This window comes from Bubalus kerabau, chromosome 6, assembly GCF_029407905.1.
Source record: "Bubalus kerabau isolate K-KA32 ecotype Philippines breed swamp buffalo chromosome 6, PCC_UOA_SB_1v2, whole genome shotgun sequence".
NCBI lineage: Eukaryota > Metazoa > Chordata > Mammalia > Artiodactyla > Bovidae > Bubalus > Bubalus kerabau.
This window is the reverse complement of record NC_073629.1, coordinates 8,645,412-8,665,476: the sequence shown is the minus strand read 5'-3', so window position 1 is coordinate 8,665,476 and position 20,065 is coordinate 8,645,412. Positions and strand designations below refer to the sequence as shown.

Genomic DNA, 20,065 nt, shown 5'->3' with positions numbered 1-20,065 from the left:
AAGATGGTGCGAGAGCACTCCATTTGGGCGGGGTGGCGGTGAACGGGCGAGCCACACTGGTGCGCGGTGCCGCAGGCTGCTCAGGCTCAGCGGTGGGCTGAGGACACAGGCAAGCGAACGACAGAAACGGAGTGCCAGATGGGGGCCAGAACTGGTCCGAGATGGGTGGGTGGGCCCGCCGTACCGCCCCAGAGACCAAAGTCACCACTCATCAGGAGCAAATGTCCAGTCTCGGGTGTGACATGGCTGGGGGTCAGGGTAGGATGGGGGGTGGTGGTTGGGAGCTCGGGTGGCTGAGATTTCACGAGGACCAAGGAGAGCTCCCATGTGACCGAGCACAGTCATCCCTCCAGGGTACACACCCGCAGAGGGCAAACGTCGGGGAGGTCTGAGGTCCGCACACCGCCACGGACACGGCAGCACTGTTTGCCGTCGCCAAGACACGGAGCAAGGCCCAGCGCCCATGCACACGTGGCGGGCCCGAGAAGAGGTGGCACAGGTGTAGCATGGAACCATCACTCAGGCATAAGGAAATAAACCAAGTGTTGCCATTTGTCACAAGCAATGACGGACCTAGAGACTCTTACACTTGGTGAAGAATGTCAGACCGCGTGGGACAAAGACATGTGGAACGTGTGAAAGAATGCAAAACGACGCTATTTGCCGGGGAGAAACCCACTCACGCAGAACACCACCTTAGGGTAACGCCAGCGGAAAGGCAGCGCTGGAGCGATGAGTGCGCAGCTGGGACCAACAGATACGCAGGACCCTGGATAGAGGGAGAAGCGCCCAGGTGATCCAGTTCAACACAGGGAATAAGCGTCAGGACCCTGGAATACCCTCAAGTGGAAAAGAATCTGAAAACATACACGAAATCCAAAATCTGTACATGGGAAACAGAATCACTTTGCGGTCCATCGGAAACGAGCACAATATTGGAAATCCACTGTACTTCCGCAACAACCGCAACTCCGACATTCGAGTAAGCTTTGACAAGAAAACGAAATCTACAGGCAACTAAGTCAGCGGGAAACAGGCGAGCTGTCCCAAGCCCACCCTGGGTACATACCCGTGAGAGCCGCAACTCTTCATTCGGAAAGACACATGCCAACCCCACGGTCATGGCAGCACTGTTTGCCGTAGCCGAGACGTGGAGGAAACCCTAGTGCCCATCCCCAACGGCTCACCCACGAAGGTGCCATACCAGAGAAAGGGAGAGAATGGGATGCCACTGAGCCGTCCACACGAGTCAAGTTAGTGTCACTGGCAGCAACAGCGGCTGGAGCTGCAGAATATTACCCTTGGTGAGGGAAGTCACACAGACAGGGTCACAGATGGGGGAATCTAAAGTGTTGTACATATTCACCCCTGTGCCCACCAGCGACAGACTCTCAGGCTCGGGAAAGCAGCCTCGGGCTTCCCAAGGGCAGAGTCACGCACGGAGGGATGGATGAGGAGCCGGGCTCAACGGATGTACCGTACCAGTACTGCGTAGAAAGGAGAGGAGCAACGAGGATACACGGGATGCTACAGGGAATGAGATCCCACATCCTGTCATCACCTGTAACGGAAACCGATCTGAAACCCTAATCCTACATGCCCAGGAGTGAATCACAACGCTGTACAGCGGACACGGGCACCAGGCTGTAGATCGTGCTGTTCTACACTTCCAGAACAACGACTGCCACTCCGGGGAAGTCCGTCAGTCGAGGATCGGTCCAAGAGTAGGAAAAAGAAGAGCTTACATTGTGATCCAGCAGACCCAATCCCGGCTACTCATCGGGAAAAGACAGCACGCCCAATGGGAAGAGAGGCGGGCATCCCCCAGGGTCATCGCAGCCCTCGGTGCCGTAGCCGAGACATGGGAAACGCTCATGTGCCGGTCGGCCCGTGGCCGGCACAAGAAGGTGAGGCAAATACATACCGTGGAATGTGACGCAGCCATCAAGAAGGAGCAGCCATCGCCATGGGCCACAAGGCCGGACGGACCCACAGAAGGGACCACTGAGTGAAGTGGGTCGGGTGGAGAGGGACAAAGCTCTGTGGACTCGAACAACGAATACAAAGGAATGTCTGTGCAACGGGAAACCGACCTTGAGACGTAGAAAAGGTGCATAGGGCTACCCAAGGGGAAAGGCAGGGAAGGGACGAAGTTGGAGTCGGATCAAGAGATAGGAAATACTATGCTTACAGCCGATGAGCAACAGAGCTTTCCTCTGTAGCATGAGAACTGTATTCGTGTCTCACCTTAACCTACACTGGAAAATCACCTGGAAAAGAACAGGGGACTGAATCCCTTTGCCGAGCACCTGAGACTAACCCAGGACTGTAAATCAGTTCTACTCGTGTTGGAAGCCGCAGAAAGAGGAGCAGGCCCTGGCCTGGGGTGGGGGGTGGGGGGAGGCAGGCCAGTGCGACAAATGCAAAGGCAGGTTCCTGGACAAGACTGGGATTTGGAATGGCTCAGGGAGGAACTGGGCGTGGGGAGGAGGGGGGGGTGTGCAGATGGGGGAGGCACCGAGCGGGGTGGGGGTGGGATGATGGGGTGCGTTTGGGGAAGTCGGGGGACGGTGAGGGTGCAGGCTGAGGTGGTGGTGCTCTTGCGGCAGGGCTGATGCTGAGGTGTGGCGCGCAACAGGGTTTCAGGGGGATGGGGTGATGTTGGAGACGGTGAGGCCGTCCCTGTTGGAGACCTATTTCTGCCGAGGGACGGGGAGCTGGTGGACTTCTTTGGAACTCCTCCTGCAAGACTCTGGTCCAGGGACCCTCCAGGCGAAAGGGATGTATGCTTGCCAGATGTGGCAACTTCCTTGCTCCTGGCCGTGCAAACGTAGTGTGATTGATTCTCCGGAGTGTGGGGAGAGTGAGGCAGGGAGCTTGGAGACGGACGTTGTGAAAGGTGACGAGGTGGTGCGGGCGGCTGCCAGCCGTGGGGTATTCCTTCCAGGGCAATCCCTGAGCCCCCGGCTGGGTCCGGGTGAGGAAGCGAGCAAACCCAAGAAAGGTGCCTGGACGCACGGGCGGCTGAGCCCGCAGGGCTTGGGGCCACGGAGGCTTGGCAGCAGGGCCTTTTCTGGGTGGGGTGGGGTGGGGCGGGGTGGTGGGCGTCTGCGTGGGAGAGGCAGCGGGCGGCAGGTAGCAGCCAGCGGTTGCAGGAGCGCTGCCCGGAGCGCCTTTCAGCCGGCAGACCTAGCTGGGCTCTGGGGCTGCAGTGCGGGACCAAAAGGGGACGCTGTGGCTGCATGGGCCGGGAATCGAACCCGGGCCTCCCGCGTGGCAGGCGAGAATTCTACCACTGAACCACCCATGCACCGATGACCCAAGCCGCCCGACGCCGCCCCAGAGGCGCTGACCGCCACCCGCCCGGCACTGCTCACTGCTCGCCCGTCGCCCGTCGGCATCTATCTGCTCTATCGGAACAGGAGACGACGGGAGATAGAGGTTGGGGGTGGGGGGCGCGACCTGAAAGCCAGGATCCGGGCACGTGCAGGGCCCCAGGGCGCGGCGCTCTCGGAGGGACCCACTCGGCCCGTCCCGCGCCTTCTGCGCCGACCACGGCCGCCGCGACCCTGTCGGTGTCGCCCGAGGGGGCCGGGAGCCGACGCCGTCTGCCCGGCGCCGGCATCCCTGTCAGGTGCAGGCGCAGGCGCCGCGTGGTCGCTGCGGCCGCGCGCCGACGTTCCTCTCAGCGACCGCCGGGTCCCGACCCCAAGGCGTGTGAGCCCGGCTCGAGCGCTCTGGCGGCCCGCGCTCCCGAGGTCCGGCTCTGACGGGGTGGTGGTGCTGGTGAGGAGGGGCCCTTTGGCAGAGCGGCTCCTGGCTCGGGGACTGCCGGCTGAGGCAGGGAGCGCGCGCAGGCGGGCTTGGCTGCGGCCCGGGCAGCGGCTTCCCCCGGGAACGGGCGCGGGGGCGCCGGCCGGGCGCCTGTGGGTGGGCTGCACGGGCACGCAGGGCTTCCGCTCCCTCCCCAGAGGAGCACCCTTCCCGGGACGGACTCGTGCCAGGAAGACCGGTGTTCGCTGGCCCGCAGGAAGGCTGGGAGGCACGTGTCCCTGGCGGGCGGCAGGCAGGTGTGGCCCGGCCAAGGCCGCAAGGCGCAGAAGCGTCGAGGGCACGCAGCACCCCCCTGGCGGGCAAGGCGGGGGCTCGGCCGCCTCGGTGTGGCTGGGGAGCGCAGGCGGGCCGGCGGGCCGGCTGCGGAGGACAGGGTGCCGGCCGGAGGGAGAGCGGCCGGGGGCGGACGTGGAAGCAAGGCTGCGAGAGCCAGTTGGCCGTTCCCGGCAGAAGTCGGAGCGCCGGCGACGCGAGGAGGGCTTGCCACCCGCGGCGGGGCTGCGTGCTTCGGCGCGGCCGGGGGCGGGGCGGGGCCGTGGGAGTGAAAGTGGGAGGGTGGGCGAGGGTGGGCGAGGGTGGGCGAGGGGGAAGCGGGGAGGCAGGAAAACCAGCAGCTGCAGCTGCAGCTGCAGCCAGCTGGGGAGGAAGGATGCGCTGAGGAGGACTGAAGGTTCCTGGGGCGGGGGTGCAGGCGGCGGGAGGCAGCGCGTGTGTGGAGAAAGGCAGTGGCGCGGGGAGGACGGGTGCGTTTGTCCGGCGGGCCAAAAGGCTGGCTTGTCAGGAGTGGGATTCGAACCCACGCCTCCAGGGGAGACTGCGACCTGAACGCAGCGCCTTAGACCGCTCGGCCATCCTGACGGCGGGCCTGGCTGGGCGCGTGGCCGCTCGCCTGGCTGGGACCCGACGCGGCGCCAGCCCCGGTGCCCTTGGCGGGCCGCGCGCTGCGCCGCGGCAGGCAGCCAGGCAGGCAGGCAGGCAGGCAGGCGGCCGTCCGGGGTGGGTGTCGACGGAGTCGGCGCGCGGCGGCCGCAGGTCGCGCCCCGGACCCAGCCGGGCCCTGGGCGGGCCGGCCCCTCCCCAGCCGCGCCTCTCCTGGCCGGACGCCGGCCGGCGCGCGCCCACCGTGTCCTCGCAGCCTGGCTTTCCTTCTCGGGCCCCCTTCTGCCGGCGGAATGCCCGCGTTGGAGGCAAGAGGCGGCGCGCACTGGGGCGTGTCCAGTGCCCCGGGGGTCCGGGGCCCTGTCGGGGTGGCGGGCTGCCGCTGTGACCGAGGCGGTTGGTTGGGTGCGCGGTTGGGTCGGGACCCGCGGTGGCCGGGGGCCCGTGCTGGGCAGGGGGACGCGTCGGCAGGCAGCCCGAGAGCCGGTGAGCGGCCGGGCGGTAGGACGGTCGCCGCCGTCCTCGTTAGTATAGTGGTGAGTATCCCCGCCTGTCACGCGGGAGACCGGGGTTCGATTCCCCGACGGGGAGGCCACACCCCCTTTTTGGTGGCCGCGGTCGCTCTCTGTCCTGCCGCCAGGCCCCCAAGGGCCCTTGGTCTCGTCCCGCCGCCTTTGGGCGAGGCGCCAGGGCGCGGTGCCCTGCCTAGCCACCGTCGACCCCCCTCTCCCCGTGCAGCCCTCCAGCCTGACTGAGCCCTTTGTGGTCGCCGGGCGCACGGTCGCCACGGCCGAGCGAGGGCCTCCTTGGCCACCCCACGGCCTTGCCCGACCAGAGCCGGAGCTTGCGGCGCGCCCGGCCGCCCGGCCGCCCACGCACCCACCCCCACTGGCTGCCTCAGTGGGCTCCTAGGCTCGCGACGCCCCCGCCGTGCGGCTCGGCACAGCGCCGCGACGCGTGCAGGCAGCTGGGTCCCGTGTCCCCAAGTCGTCGTGGGAAGTGGCGGCGCCCAGCGCCCGGTGGAGAAGGGCTTTTTTGGCCAGCTGGGTGCGGGAAGCTGCGTGCCCCGCGTTGCCCGCCGGGGCTGAGGGCGGAGGCGTTCGCGGGCCGCGGCGGGGAGCGAAGGGCCGGAGGGCCGCAAGGCCGTCGGGCCGGTGGACCACGCAACGGCGTCGCGCTGGCGCGCATGGGGCGGCGCGCGGCTGCTGGTGGCGCCGGCGGCGGCGCAGAGCCTCCGGCTGACGGGGCGTCGGGGCAGGGATGCGGAGGCGGCGGCGGCGGCGGCGGCGGCGGGGAGCGTATGCTGGGGCGAGCCCGGGGCCGGCGTCCGGAGGCCGCCCGGGCTGTGTAGCGTTGGTGGTATAGTGGTGAGCATAGCTGCCTTCCAAGCAGTTGACCCGGGTTCGATTCCCGGCCAACGCAGCGGGCCGACCTTTTGCTGAGCTGCACCGTCCTCCCGGCAGGGGCGTTCGGGGGGGGGAGAGAGAGCTGGGTGCGGGGAGCCAGCCCGCTGGCCCCGCGGCTTTTGGCGTGTGTGCGAGAAGCCGGCGGCGCGCGCAGTGTTTTGAGGGTGCGGAAAGCAAGACGGCACGCCAGGGCAGGCGGACTGACAGGGCCGGCGGGCGGCTGGACTTGCAAAGGCGGGGTGTGGGCAGCAAGGGGGCGCGGGCGGGTGGCATGGAGGCGCTGGGTTCAGCCGGAGCAGGCGAGGGCCGTGCCCCGACGCTCCCTGGTGGTCTAGTGGTTAGGATTCGGCGCTCTCACCGCCGCGGCCCGGGTTCGATTCCCGGTCAGGGAAGCCTTTCTTCTTCCTCTCCGGAGGCCTGCCACCTGCCGAGGTCCTCGCCGGCGACCCGCCCAGCCTTTTAGCCTACGCAATGGCAACCCACTCTAGTCCTCTTGCCTGGAGAATCCCAGGGACGGGGGAGCCTGGTGGGCTGCCGTCTAGTCTATGGGGTCGCACAGAGTCGGACAGGACTGAAGCGACTTAGCAGCTCAGCACTGCGCCAGAGGCCCCCCCGGGACCCTGCACCTCCAGCCCAAGCGCGATTCAGGCCACCTCCGCCGTCCCCCGGGGCAAAGCTTTTTTGGCCGCAGTGGCGACCTCGCGCCGCGCCGCTTTCACCACGACCGGCCTGAGGCCTCCCATGCCCCGCCTCCCTCCCTCCTGAGGGGCTGCGGCTGCTGGCCCTGGTGGCGGCCGTGATGCTCCTGGGCTTGTGCTGGTTCTCCTGCTGTGGGTGGGGGTGAGGAGGTGGGGTTGGATAGGGCGGGTGGGGGTAGGCGCGGGGGTAGGGGCGCGGGCTGCGGTGGTCACCAACCACCAACGGGGGCCAGCAGCGGCAGGGGCGGTGGCCGCAGCCCAAGGTGAGCGAGGGGGATCTGCCTCTGGGAGAGGGGGCCAGTGGCCACGGACACGCCTGCCTTCCCATGTCCCTCATGCCAGCCACCTCTCTGGGCGGCTTGGCCACTGCGTGCCAGGTCCCGGGCTGGCTGTGACTCCCGTATGCCGCTGGTGTCTCCAAGAGGGTTCTGGTCTGGACTGGGCTCTGGGAGGCGGACCACGGCGCCCGGGAGGCATCGGGATCAGTTCGGTCGCTCAGGGCACTGCAGCAGCCCCAGGCTTCCCTGTCCATCACCGACTCGCGCGGCTTGCTCAAACCCACGTCCGTCCAGTCGGGGATGCCACCCAAGCCTCTCATCTTCTGTCGGGTCGTCCCCGTCTCCTCCTGCCTTCCATCAGGGTCTTTTCCCGTGAGTCAGTCCTGCGGGTCAGGTGGCCAGAGGATCGGAGTTTCAGCTTCAGCCTCAGTCCTTCCAATGAATATCCAGGACTGATTTCCTCTAGGATGGACGGGTTGGGTCTCCTCGCAGTCCAAGGGACTCTCAAGAGTCTTCTCCAACACCGCAGTCCAAAAGCATCAATTCTTCGGCACTCGGCCTTCTTTATACTCCACCTCTCACATCTGTTCGTGACCGCCGGAGAAGCCGTAGCTTTCACGAGACGGACCCTCGTCACACCCCTCGTCTCTGCTTTTGGACATGCTGTCAAGATTGGTCATAGCTTTTCTCCCAAGGAGGCGAACGTCTTTTCATTTCACGGCCGCGGCCGGCGTCTGCAGTGCTTTGGGGGAGCCCCCCCAAATGAAGTCTCGCCCGCTTTCTGTTGTTTCCCCATCTATTTGCCATGAAGTGATGGGACGGGATGCCATGATCTTAGTTTTCTGAATGTTGAGTTTGAAGCCAACGTTTTCACTCTCCTCTTTCACTTTCCTCAAGAGGCTCTTTAGTTCTTCTTCGCTCTCCCCGAGGCCAAGGGGTGAAGATGGATGTGGACCTGTGCCGCGAATCCCACCACCGCGCAGTGGAAGGGAGAGAGCTCGCAGATCCGGGCGGGGCGGGGCGGGCCGGGCCGGCCCGGCCCGGCTGGGAAAAGCTAGCCCACCAGCCGGGAGGCGGCAGATGCGCTCGAGGCAGCGATGCCTGCCGGGGAGGACAACCCGACCATCAGGGTGTTTCCCTTGCCTGACCACAGCTCTCAAGCCTACCGGACTGAGGCAAGGTTTACCCAGGCCTCCCTCCCCCACTCGTAACCAAAGGTGGGCACTCGGGCGCACGCACACACACACACAGACACACACACACACACACACAGAGCGCCCTGTTCCACGCACCCCTCCCCTAGTTATGACATCTAAGAGTTTCCCATTCTCTCTAACCTGTCTATCCAGGATCCACTCTATCCCTCTCCCCTACCTGTCATCGTCTTCCCCTAGGAACTCTCCCCGAGGGTAATCGCCCACCACAGTCTCCCCCTGGGCCAATCTCGGGCTCGTCTATCCCCAAAGGGTTTCATTTCACGCCTGTTCAAGGACTGTGTCCTTCGGAGGTGAAGTGGACGGCCGACGAAGGTCACCAAAGTGCGTAGAGGGCGGCACATTTGGGTGCGAAAGGCACGAAGCCGAGTCCCCTTTGGGAAAAGAGCCCCCGTGTCCCGACGTGTGCTTGTGGTTGTTAAAGGAGGTCTCCTTGAGGCCCCTGCCGTGTCGTGGGCGTCAGCGTGCGTGGGGGAGAGTATGGGACGAAGGTGCTTGGGGCCCTGGCTGGTGGGCGCCCCACGTGGATCAGGGACCTGGGCAGCGCGATCACAGGCAGAGGGGGCGGCAGCGAGCCGAGGGGCTGGCAGGCAGGCCCGGGGGTGCTTGGGTGGGGTCTGCCTGGAGGGCCGGCGGGAAGGGGCGTGTGGGGCTCGCGGGAACCTGGCCCAAAGATCGGCAGGCCACTTGAGCAGGCCCTCTGCAGAAGCATGGGCGCGGTGGCGAAGCCGTGCCAGGCGCAGGTGAGAGGCCGGGACGGATCTGCGGGAGGTAGGGCTGGGCGCGGGGTCGGGGTGGGTCTGTGGAGCCGGAGGGAGGCCCGAGCTGGTGAACGTCAGGGCAGGGCAGGCCAGGCCAGGGCAGGACGTGTGAGGGGGGGCCCGAGCTCCAGGGGGATGGCGGCGGGGGTGGGGGCAAGGGGCCGAGCCTGGAGTCTGGAGGGAAAGGCAGAGGGCAGGCCGTGACAGTGAGGGTGCTGTGGCGTGAGGAAGATGGTGCGAGAGCACTCCATTTGGGCGGGGTGGCGGGTGAACGGGCGAGCCACACTGGTGCGCGGTGCCGCAGGCTGCTCAGGCTCAGCGGTGGGCTGAGGACACAGGCAAGCGAACGACAGAAACGGAGTGCCAGATGGGGGCCAGAACTGGTCCGAGATGGGTGGGTGGGCCCGCCGTACCGCCCCAGAGACCAAAGTCACCACTCATCAGGAGCAAATGTCCAGTCTCGGGTGTGACATGGCTGGGGGGTCAGGGTAGGATGGGGGGTGGTGGTTGGGAGCTCGGGTGGCTGAGATTTCACGAGGACCAAGGAGAGCTCCCATGTGACCGAGCACAGTCATCCCTCCAGGGTACACACCCGCAGAGGGCAAACGTCGGGGAGGTCTGAGGTCCGCACACCGCCACGGACACGGCAGCACTGTTTGCCGTCGCCAAGACACGGAGCAAGGCCCAGCGCCCATGCACACGTGGCGGGCCCGAGAAGAGGTGGCACAGGTGTAGCATGGAACCATCACTCAGGCATAAGGAAATAAACCAAGTGTTGCCATTTGTCACAAGCAATGACGGACCTAGAGACTCTTACACTTGGTGAAGAATGTCAGACCGCGTGGGACAAAGACATGTGGAACGTGTGAAAGAATGCAAAACGACGCTATTTGCCGGGGAGAAACCCACTCACGCAGAACACCACCTTAGGGTAACGCCAGCGGAAAGGCAGCGCTGGAGCGATGAGTGCGCAGCTGGGACCAACAGATACGCAGGACCCTGGATAGAGGGAGAAGCGCCCAGGTGATCCAGTTCAACACAGGGAATAAGCGTCAGGACCCTGGAATACCCTCAAGTGGAAAAGAATCTGAAAACATACACGAAATCCAAAATCTGTACATGGGAAACAGAATCACTTTGCGGTCCATCGGAAACGAGCACAATATTGGAAATCCACTGTACTTCCGCAACAACCGCAACTCCGACATTCGAGTAAGCTTTGACAAGAAAACGAAATCTACAGGCAACTAAGTCAGCGGGAAACAGGCGAGCTGTCCCAAGCCCACCCTGGGTACATACCCGTGAGAGCCGCAACTCTTCATTCGGAAAGACACATGCCAACCCCACGGTCATGGCAGCACTGTTTGCCGTAGCCGAGACGTGGAGGAAACCCTAGTGCCCATCCCCAACGGCTCACCCACGAAGGTGCCATACCAGAGAAAGGGAGAGAATGGGATGCCACTGAGCCGTCCACACGAGTCAAGTTAGTGTCACTGGCAGCAACAGCGGCTGGAGCTGCAGAATATTACCCTTGGTGAGGGAAGTCACACAGACAGGGTCACAGATGGGGGAATCTAAAGTGTTGTACATATTCACCCCTGTGCCCACCAGCGACAGACTCTCAGGCTCGGGAAAGCAGCCTCGGGCTTCCCAAGGGCAGAGTCACGCACGGAGGGATGGATGAGGAGCCGGGCTCAACGGATGTACCGTACCAGTACTGCGTAGAAAGGAGAGGAGCAACGAGGATACACGGGATGCTACAGGGAATGAGATCCCACATCCTGTCATCACCTGTAACGGAAACCGATCTGAAACCCTAATCCTACATGCCCAGGAGTGAATCACAACGCTGTACAGCGGACACGGGCACCAGGCTGTAGATCGTGCTGTTCTACACTTCCAGAACAACGACTGCCACTCCGGGGAAGTCCGTCAGTCGAGGATCGGTCCAAGAGTAGGAAAAAGAAGAGCTTACATTGTGATCCAGCAGACCCAATCCCGGCTACTCATCGGGAAAAGACAGCACGCCCAATGGGAAGAGAGGCGGGCATCCCCCAGGGTCATCGCAGCCCTCGGTGCCGTAGCCGAGACATGGGAAACGCTCATGTGCCGGTCGGCCCGTGGCCGGCACAAGAAGGTGAGGCAAATACATACCGTGGAATGTGACGCAGCCATCAAGAAGGAGCAGCCATCGCCATGGGCCACAAGGCCGGACGGACCCACAGAAGGGACCACTGAGTGAAGTGGGTCGGGTGGAGAGGGACAAAGCTCTGTGGACTCGAACAACGAATACAAAGGAATGTCTGTGCAACGGGAAACCGACCTTGAGACGTAGAAAAGGTGCATAGGGCTACCCAAGGGGAAAGGCAGGGAAGGGACGAAGTTGGAGTCGGATCAAGAGATAGGAAATACTATGCTTACAGCCGATGAGCAACAGAGCTTTCCTCTGTAGCATGAGAACTGTATTCGTGTCTCACCTTAACCTACACTGGAAAATCACCTGGAAAAGAACAGGGGACTGAATCCCTTTGCCGAGCACCTGAGACTAACCCAGGACTGTAAATCAGTTCTACTCGTGTTGGAAGCCGCAGAAAGAGGAGCAGGCCCTGGCCTGGGGTGGGGGGTGGGGGGAGGCAGGCCAGTGCGACAAATGCAAAGGCAGGTTCCTGGACAAGACTGGGATTTGGAATGGCTCAGGGAGGAACTGGGCGTGGGGAGGAGGGGGGGGTGTGCAGATGGGGGAGGCACCGAGCGGGGTGGGGGTGGGATGATGGGGTGCGTTTGGGGAAGTCGGGGGACGGTGAGGGTGCAGGCTGAGGTGGTGGTGCTCTTGCGGCAGGGCTGATGCTGAGGTGTGGCGCGCAACAGGGTTTCAGGGGGATGGGGTGATGTTGGAGACGGTGAGGCCGTCCCTGTTGGAGACCTATTTCTGCCGAGGGACGGGGAGCTGGTGGACTTCTTTGGAACTCCTCCTGCAAGACTCTGGTCCAGGGACCCTCCAGGCGAAAGGGATGTATGCTTGCCAGATGTGGCAACTTCCTTGCTCCTGGCCGTGCAAACGTAGTGTGATTGATTCTCCGGAGTGTGGGGAGAGTGAGGCAGGGAGCTTCGAGACGGACGTTGTGAAAGGTGACGAGGTGGTGCGGGCGGCTGCCAGCCGTGGGGTATTCCTTCCAGGGCAATCCCTGAGCCCCCGGCTGGGTCCGGGTGAGGAAGCGAGCAAACCCAAGAAAGGTGCCTGGACGCACGGGCGGCTGAGCCCGCAGGGCTTGGGGCCACGGAGGCTTGGCAGCAGGGCCTTTTCTGGGTGGGGTGGGGTGGGGCGGGGTGGTGGGCGTCTGCGTGGGAGAGGCAGCGGGCGGCAGGTAGCAGCCAGCGGTTGCAGGAGCGCTGCCCGGAGCGCCTTTCAGCCGGCAGACCTAGCTGGGCTCTGGGGCTGCAGTGCGGGACCAAAAGGGGACGCTGTGGCTGCATGGGCCGGGAATCGAACCCGGGCCTCCCGCGTGGCAGGCGAGAATTCTACCACTGAACCACCCATGCACCGATGACCCAAGCCGCCCGACGCCGCCCCAGAGGCGCTGACCGCCACCCGCCCGGCACTGCTCACTGCTCGCCCGTCGCCCGTCGGCATCTATCTGCTCTATCGGAACAGGAGACGACGGGAGATAGAGGTTGGGGGTGGGGGGCACGACCTGAAAGCCAGGATCCGGGCACGTGCAGGGCCCCAGGGCGCGGCGCTCTCGGAGGGACCCACTCGGCCCGTCCCGCGCCTTCTGCGCCGACCACGGCCGCCGCGACCCTGTCGGTGTCGCCCGAGGGGGCCGGGAGCCGACGCCGTCTGCCCGGCGCCGGCATCCCTGTCAGGTGCAGGCGCAGGCGCCGCGTGGTCGCTGCGGCCGCGCGCCGACGTTCCTCTCAGCGACCGCCGGGTCCCGACCCCAAGGCGTGTGAGCCCGGCTCGAGCGCTCTGGCGGCCCGCGCTCCCGAGGTCCGGCTCTGACGGGGTGGTGGTGCTGGTGAGGAGGGGCCCTTTGGCAGAGCGGCTCCTGGCTCGGGGACTGCCGGCTGAGGCAGGGAGCGCGCGCAGGCGGGCTTGGCTGCGGCCCGGGCAGCGGCTTCCCCCGGGAACGGGCGCGGGGGCGCCGGCCGGGCGCCTGTGGGTGGGCTGCACGGGCACGCAGGGCTTCCGCTCCCTCCCCAGAGGAGCACCCTTCCCGGGACGGACTCGTGCCAGGAAGACCGGTGTTCGCTGGCCCGCAGGAAGGCTGGGAGGCACGTGTCCCTGGCGGGCGGCAGGCAGGTGTGGCCCGGCCAAGGCCGCAAGGCGCAGAAGCGTCGAGGGCACGCAGCACCCCCCTGGCGGGCAAGGCGGGGGCTCGGCCGCCTCGGTGTGGCTGGGGAGCGCAGGCGGGCCGGCGGGCCGGCTGCGGAGGACAGGGTGCCGGCCGGAGGGAGAGCGGCCGGGGGCGGACGTGGAAGCAAGGCTGCGAGAGCCAGTTGGCCGTTCCCGGCAGAAGTCGGAGCGCCGGCGACGCGAGGAGGGCTTGCCACCCGCGGCGGGGCTGCGTGCTTCGGCGCGGCCGGGGGCGGGGCGGGGCCGTGGAAGTGAAAGTGGGAGGGTGGGCGAGGGTGGGCGAGGGTGGGCGAGGGGGAAGCGGGGAGGCAGGAAAACCAGCAGCTGCAGCTGCAGCTGCAGCCAGCTGGGGAGGAAGGATGCGCTGAGGAGGACTGAAGGTTCCTGGGGCGGGGGTGCAGGCGGCGGGAGGCAGCGCGTGTGTGGAGAAAGGCAGTGGCGCGGGGAGGACGGGTGCGTTTGTCCGGCGGGCCAAAAGGCTGGCTTGTCAGGAGTGGGATTCGAACCCACGCCTCCAGGGGAGACTGCGACCTGAACGCAGCGCCTTAGACCGCTCGGCCATCCTGACGGCGGGCCTGGCTGGGCGCGTGGCCGCTCGCCTGGCTGGGACCCGACGCGGCGCCAGCCCCGGTGCCCTTGGCGGGCCGCGCGCTGCGCCGCGGCAGGCAGCCAGGCAGGCAGGCAGGCAGGCAGGCGGCCGTCCGGGGTGGGTGTCGACGGAGTCGGCGCGCGGCGGCCGCAGGTCGCGCCCCGGACCCAGCCGGGCCCTGGGCGGGCCGGCCCCTCCCCAGCCGCGCCTCTCCTGGCCGGACGCCGGCCGGCGCGCGCCCACCGTGTCCTCGCAGCCTGGCTTTCCTTCTCGGGCCCCCTTCTGCCGGCGGAATGCCCGCGTTGGAGGCAAGAGGCGGCGCGCACTGGGGCGTGTCCAGTGCCCCGGGGGTCCGGGGCCCTGTCGGGGTGGCGGGCTGCCGCTGTGACCGAGGCGGTTGGTTGGGTGCGCGGTTGGGTCGGGACCCGCGGTGGCCGGGGGCCCGTGCTGGGCAGGGGGACGCGTCGGCAGGCAGCCCGAGAGCCGGTGAGCGGCCGGGCGGTAGGACGGTCGCCGCCGTCCTCGTTAGTATAGTGGTGAGTATCCCCGCCTGTCACGCGGGAGACCGGGGTTCGATTCCCCGACGGGGAGGCCACACCCCCTTTTTGGTGGCCGCGGTCGCTCTCTGTCCTGCCGCCAGGCCCCCAAGGGCCCTTGGTCTCGTCCCGCCGCCTTTGGGCGAGGCGCCAGGGCGCGGTGCCCTGCCTAGCCACCGTCGACCCCCCTCTCCCCGTGCAGCCCTCCAGCCTGACTGAGCCCTTTGTGGTCGCCGGGCGCACGGTCGCCACGGCCGAGCGAGGGCCTCCTTGGCCACCCCACGGCCTTGCCCGACCAGAGCCGGAGCTTGCGGCGCGCCCGGCCGCCCGGCCGCCCACGCACCCACCCCCACTGGCTGCCTCAGTGGGCTCCTAGGCTCGCGACGCCCCCGCCGTGCGGCTCGGCACAGCGCCGCGACGCGTGCAGGCAGCTGGGTCCCGTGTCCCCAAGTCGTCGTGGGAAGTGGCGGCGCCCAGCGCCCGGTGGAGAAGGGCTTTTTTGGCCAGCTGGGTGCGGGAAGCTGCGTGCCCCGCGTTGCCCGCCGGGGCTGAGGGCGGAGGCGTTCGCGGGCCGCGGCGGGGAGCGAAGGGCCGGAGGGCCGCAAGGCCGTCGGGCCGGTGGACCACGCAACGGCGTCGCGCTGGCGCGCATGGGGCGGCGCGCGGCTGCTGGTGGCGCCGGCGGCGGCGCAGAGCCTCCGGCTGACGGGGCGTCGGGGCAGGGATGCGGAGGCGGCGGCGGCGGCGGCGGCGGCGGGGAGCGTATGCTGGGGCGAGCCCGGGGCCGGCGTCCGGAGGCCGCCCGGGCTGTGTAGCGTTGGTGGTATAGTGGTGAGCATAGCTGCCTTCCAAGCAGTTGACCCGGGTTCGATTCCCGGCCAACGCAGCGGGCCGACCTTTTGCTGAGCTGCACCGTCCTCCCGGCAGGGGCGTTCGGGGGGGGGAGAGAGAGCTGGGTGCGGGGAGCCAGCCCGCTGGCCCCGCGGCTTTTGGCGTGTGTGCGAGAAGCCGGCGGCGCGCGCAGTGTTTTGAGGGTGCGGAAAGCAAGACGGCACGCCAGGGCAGGCGGACTGACAGGGCCGGCGGGCGGCTGGACTTGCAAAGGCGGGGTGTGGGCAGCAAGGGGGCGCGGGCGGGTGGCATGGAGGCGCTGGGTTCAGCCGGAGCAGGCGAGGGCCGTGCCCCGACGCTCCCTGGTGGTCTAGTGGTTAGGATTCGGCGCTCTCACCGCCGCGGCCCGGGTTCGATTCCCGGTCAGGGAAGCCTTTCTTCTTCCTCTCCGGAGGCCTGCCACCTGCCGAGGTCCTCGCCGGCGACCCGCCCAGCCTTTTAGCCTACGCAATGGCAACCCACTCTAGTCCTCTTGCCTGGAGAATCCCAGGGACGGGGGAGCCTGGTGGGCTGCCGTCTAGTCTATGGGGTCGCACAGAGTCGGACAGGACTGAAGCGACTTAGCAGCTCAGCACTGCGCCAGAGGCCCCCCCGGGACCCTGCACCTCCAGCCCAAGCGCGATTCAGGCCACCTCCGCCGTCCCCCGGGGCAAAGCTTTTTTGGCCGCAGTGGCGACCTCGCGCCGCGCCGCTTTCACCACGACCGGCCTGAGGCCTCCCATGCCCCGCCTCCCTCCCTCCTGAGGGGCTGCGGCTGCTGGCCCTGGTGGCGGCCGTGATGCTCCTGGGCTTGTGCTGGTTCTCCTGCTGTGGGTGGGGGTGAGGAGGTGGGGTTGGATAGGGCGGGTGGGGGTAGGCGCGGGGGTAGGGGCGCGGGCTGCGGTGGTCACCAACCACCAACGGGGGCCAGCAGCGGCAGGGGCGGTGGCCGCAGCCCAAGGTGAGCGAGGGGGATCTGCCTCTGGGAGAGGGGGCCAGTGGCCACGGACACGCCTGCCTTCCCATGTCCCTCATGCCAGCCACCTCTCTGGGCGGCTTGGCCACTGCGTGCCAGGTCCCGGGCTGGCTGTGACTCCCGTATGCCGCTGGTGTCTCCAAGAGGGTTCTGGTCTGGACTGGGCTCTGGGAGGCGGACCACGGCGCCCGGGAGGCATCGGGATCAGTTCGGTCGCTCAGGGCACTGCAGCAGCCCCAGGCTTCCCTGTCCATCACCGACTCGCGCGGCTTGCTCAAACCCACGTCCGTCCAGTCGGGGATGCCACCCAAGCCTCTCATCTTCTGTCGGGTCGTCCCCGTCTCCTCCTGCCTTCCATCAGGGTCTTTTCCCGTGAGTCAGTCCTGCGGGTCAGGTGGCCAGAGGATCGGAGTTTCAGCTTCAGCCTCAGTCCTTCCAATGAATATCCAGGACTGATTTCCTCTAGGATGGACGGGTTGGGTCTCCTCGCAGTCCAAGGGACTCTCAAGAGTCTTCTCCAACACCGCAGTCCAAAAGCATCAATTCTTCGGCACTCGGCCTTCTTTATACTCCACCTCTCACATCTGTTCGTGACCGCCGGAGAAGCCGTAGCTTTCACGAGACGGACCCTCGTCACACCCCTCGTCTCTGCTTTTGGACATGCTGTCAAGATTGGTCATAGCTTTTCTCCCAAGGAGGCGAACGTCTTTTCATTTCACGGCCGCGGCCGGCGTCTGCAGTGCTTTGGGGGAGCCCCCCCAAATGAAGTCTCGCCCGCTTTCTGTTGTTTCCCCATCTATTTGCCATGAAGTGATGGGACGGGATGCCATGATCTTAGTTTTCTGAATGTTGAGTTTGAAGCCAACGTTTTCACTCTCCTCTTTCACTTTCCTCAAGAGGCTCTTTAGTTCTTCTTCGCTCTCCCCGAGGCCAAGGGGTGAAGATGGATGTGGACCTGTGCCGCGAATCCCACCACCGCGCAGTGGAAGGGAGAGAGCTCGCAGATCCGGGCGGGGCGGGGCGGGCCGGGCCGGCCCGGCCCGGCTGGGAAAAGCTAGCCCACCAGCCGGGAGGCGGCAGATGCGCTCGAGGCAGCGATGCCTGCCGGGGAGGACAACCCGACCATCAGGGTGTTTCCCTTGCCTGACCACAGCTCTCAAGCCTACCGGACTGAGGCAAGGTTTACCCAGGCCTCCCTCCCCCACTCGTAACCAAAGGTGGGCACTCGGGCGCACGCACACACACACACAGACACACACACACACACACACAGAGCGCCCTGTTCCACGCACCCCTCCCCTAGTTATGACATCTAAGAGTTTCCCATTCTCTCTAACCTGTCTATCCAGGATCCACTCTATCCCTCTCCCCTACCTGTCATCGTCTTCCCCTAGGAACTCTCCCCGAGGGTAATCGCCCACCACAGTCTCCCCCTGGGCCAATCTCGGGCTCGTCTATCCCCAAAGGGTTTCATTTCACGCCTGTTCAAGGACTGTGTCCTTCGGAGGTGAAGTGGACGGCCGACGAAGGTCACCAAAGTGCGTAGAGGGCGGCACATTTGGGTGCGAAAGGCACGAAGCCGAGTCCCCTTTGGGAAAAGAGCCCCCGTGTCCCGACGTGTGCTTGTGGTTGTTAAAGGAGGTCTCCTTGAGGCCCCTGCCGTGTCGTGGGCGTCAGCGTGCGTGGGGGAGAGTATGGGACGAAGGTGCTTGGGGCCCTGGCTGGTGGGCGCCCCACGTGGATCAGGGACCTGGGCAGCGCGATCACAGGCAGAGGGGGCGGCAGCGAGCCGAGGGGCTGGCAGGCAGGCCCGGGGGTGCTTGGGTGGGGTCTGCCTGGAGGGCCGGCGGGAAGGGGCGTGTGGGGCTCGCGGGAACCTGGCCCAAAGATCGGCAGGCCACTTGAGCAGGCCCTCTGCAGAAGCATGGGCGCGGTGGCGAAGCCGTGCCAGGCGCAGGTGAGAGGCCGGGACGGATCTGCGGGAGGTAGGGCTGGGCGCGGGGTCGGGGTGGGTCTGTGGAGCCGGAGGGAGGCCCGAGCTGGTGAACGTCAGGGCAGGGCAGGCCAGGCCAGGGCAGGACGTGTGAGGGGGGGCCCGAGCTCCAGGGGGATGGCGGCGGGGGTGGGGGCAAGGGGCCGAGCCTGGAGTCTGGAGGGAAAGGCAGAGGGCAGGCCGTGACAGTGAGGGTGCTGTGGCGTGAGGAAGATGGTGCGAGAGCACTCCATTTGGGCGGGGTGGCGGGTGAACGGGCGAGCCACACTGGTGCGCGGTGCCGCAGGCTGCTCAGGCTCAGCGGTGGGCTGAGGACACAGGCAAGCGAACGACAGAAACGGAGTGCCAGATGGGGGCCAGAACTGGTCCGAGATGGGTGGGTGGGCCCGCCGTACCGCCCCAGAGACCAAAGTCACCACTCATCAGGAGCAAATGTCCAGTCTCGGGTGTGACATGGCTGGGGGGTCAGGGTAGGATGGGGGGTGGTGGTTGGGAGCTCGGGTGGCTGAGATTTCACGAGGACCAAGGAGAGCTCCCATGTGACCGAGCACAGTCATCCCTCCAGGGTACACACCCGCAGAGGGCAAACGTCGGGGAGGTCTGAGGTCCGCACACCGCCACGGACACGGCAGCACTGTTTGCCGTCGCCAAGACACGGAGCAAGGCCCAGCGCCCATGCACACGTGGCGGGCCCGAGAAGAGGTGGCACAGGTGTAGCATGGAACCATCACTCAGGCATAAGGAAATAAACCAAGTGTTGCCATTTGTCACAAGCAATGACGGACCTAGAGACTCTTACACTTGGTGAAGAATGTCAGACCGCGTGGGACAAAGACATGTGGAACGTGTGAAAGAATGCAAAACGACGCTATTTGCCGGGGAGAAACCCACTCACGCAGAACACCACCTTAGGGTAACGCCAGCGGAAAGGCAGCGCTGGAGCGATGAGTGCGCAGCTGGGACCAACAGATACGCAGGACCCTGGATAGAGGGAGAAGCGCCCAGGTGATCCAGTTCAACACAGGGAATAAGCGTCAGGACCCTGGAATACCCTCAAGTGGAAAAGAATCTGAAAACATACACGAAATCCAAAATCTGTACATGGGAAACAGAATCACTTTGCGGTCCATCGGAAACGAGCACAATATTGGAAATCCACTGTACTTCCGCAACAACCGCAACTCCGACATTCGAGTAAGCTTTGACAAGAAAACGAAATCTACAGGCAACTAAGTCAGCGGGAAACAGGCGAGCTGTCCCAAGCCCACCCTGGGTACATACCCGTGAGAGCCGCAACTCTTCATTCGGAAAGACACATGCCAACCCCACGGTCATGGCAGCACTGTTTGCCGTAGCCGAGACGTGGAGGAAACCCTAGTGCCCATCCCCAACGGCTCACCCACGAAGGTGCCATACCAGAGAAAGGGAGAGAATGGGATGCCACTGAGCCGTCCACACGAGTCAAGTTAGTGTCACTGGCAGCAACAGCGGCTGGAGCTGCAGAATATTACCCTTGGTGAGGGAAGTCACACAGACAGGGTCACAGATGGGGGAATCTAAAGTGTTGTACATATTCACCCCTGTGCCCACCAGCGACAGACTCTCAGGCTCGGGAAAGCAGCCTCGGGCTTCCCAAGGGCAGAGTCACGCACGGAGGGATGGATGAGGAGCCGGGCT

General features: G+C 65.6%; 10 non-coding genes across 10 annotated transcripts; 6 read left to right on the top strand and 4 right to left on the bottom strand.

The window, feature by feature from the left end:
• Positions 1-3,239: 3,239 nt before the first annotated feature.
• Positions 3,240-3,310, bottom strand: TRNAG-GCC (transfer RNA glycine (anticodon GCC)). The gene has a single exon. It is a non-coding gene; the product is annotated as a tRNA-Gly (tRNA).
• Positions 3,311-4,609: 1,299 nt separating this feature from the next.
• TRNAL-CAG (transfer RNA leucine (anticodon CAG)) lies at positions 4,610-4,692 on the bottom strand. The gene has a single exon. It is a non-coding gene; the product is annotated as a tRNA-Leu (tRNA).
• A 540-nt stretch (positions 4,693-5,232) lies between these two features.
• Positions 5,233-5,304, top strand: TRNAD-GUC (transfer RNA aspartic acid (anticodon GUC)). Its single transcript has one exon. It is a non-coding gene; the product is annotated as a tRNA-Asp (tRNA).
• Positions 5,305-6,063: 759 nt separating this feature from the next.
• Positions 6,064-6,135, top strand: TRNAG-UCC (transfer RNA glycine (anticodon UCC)). The gene has a single exon. It is a non-coding gene; the product is annotated as a tRNA-Gly (tRNA).
• Positions 6,136-6,439: 304 nt separating this feature from the next.
• TRNAE-CUC (transfer RNA glutamic acid (anticodon CUC)) lies at positions 6,440-6,511 on the top strand. The gene has a single exon. It is a non-coding gene; the product is annotated as a tRNA-Glu (tRNA).
• A 6,028-nt stretch (positions 6,512-12,539) lies between these two features.
• On the bottom strand, positions 12,540-12,610 carry TRNAG-GCC (transfer RNA glycine (anticodon GCC)). The gene has a single exon. It is a non-coding gene; the product is annotated as a tRNA-Gly (tRNA).
• Positions 12,611-13,909: 1,299 nt separating this feature from the next.
• Positions 13,910-13,992, bottom strand: TRNAL-CAG (transfer RNA leucine (anticodon CAG)). The gene has a single exon. It is a non-coding gene; the product is annotated as a tRNA-Leu (tRNA).
• A 540-nt stretch (positions 13,993-14,532) lies between these two features.
• Positions 14,533-14,604, top strand: TRNAD-GUC (transfer RNA aspartic acid (anticodon GUC)). The gene has a single exon. It is a non-coding gene; the product is annotated as a tRNA-Asp (tRNA).
• A 759-nt stretch (positions 14,605-15,363) lies between these two features.
• On the top strand, positions 15,364-15,435 carry TRNAG-UCC (transfer RNA glycine (anticodon UCC)). Its single transcript has one exon. It is a non-coding gene; the product is annotated as a tRNA-Gly (tRNA).
• A 304-nt stretch (positions 15,436-15,739) lies between these two features.
• TRNAE-CUC (transfer RNA glutamic acid (anticodon CUC)) lies at positions 15,740-15,811 on the top strand. The gene has a single exon. It is a non-coding gene; the product is annotated as a tRNA-Glu (tRNA).
• Positions 15,812-20,065: the final 4,254 nt, after the last annotated feature.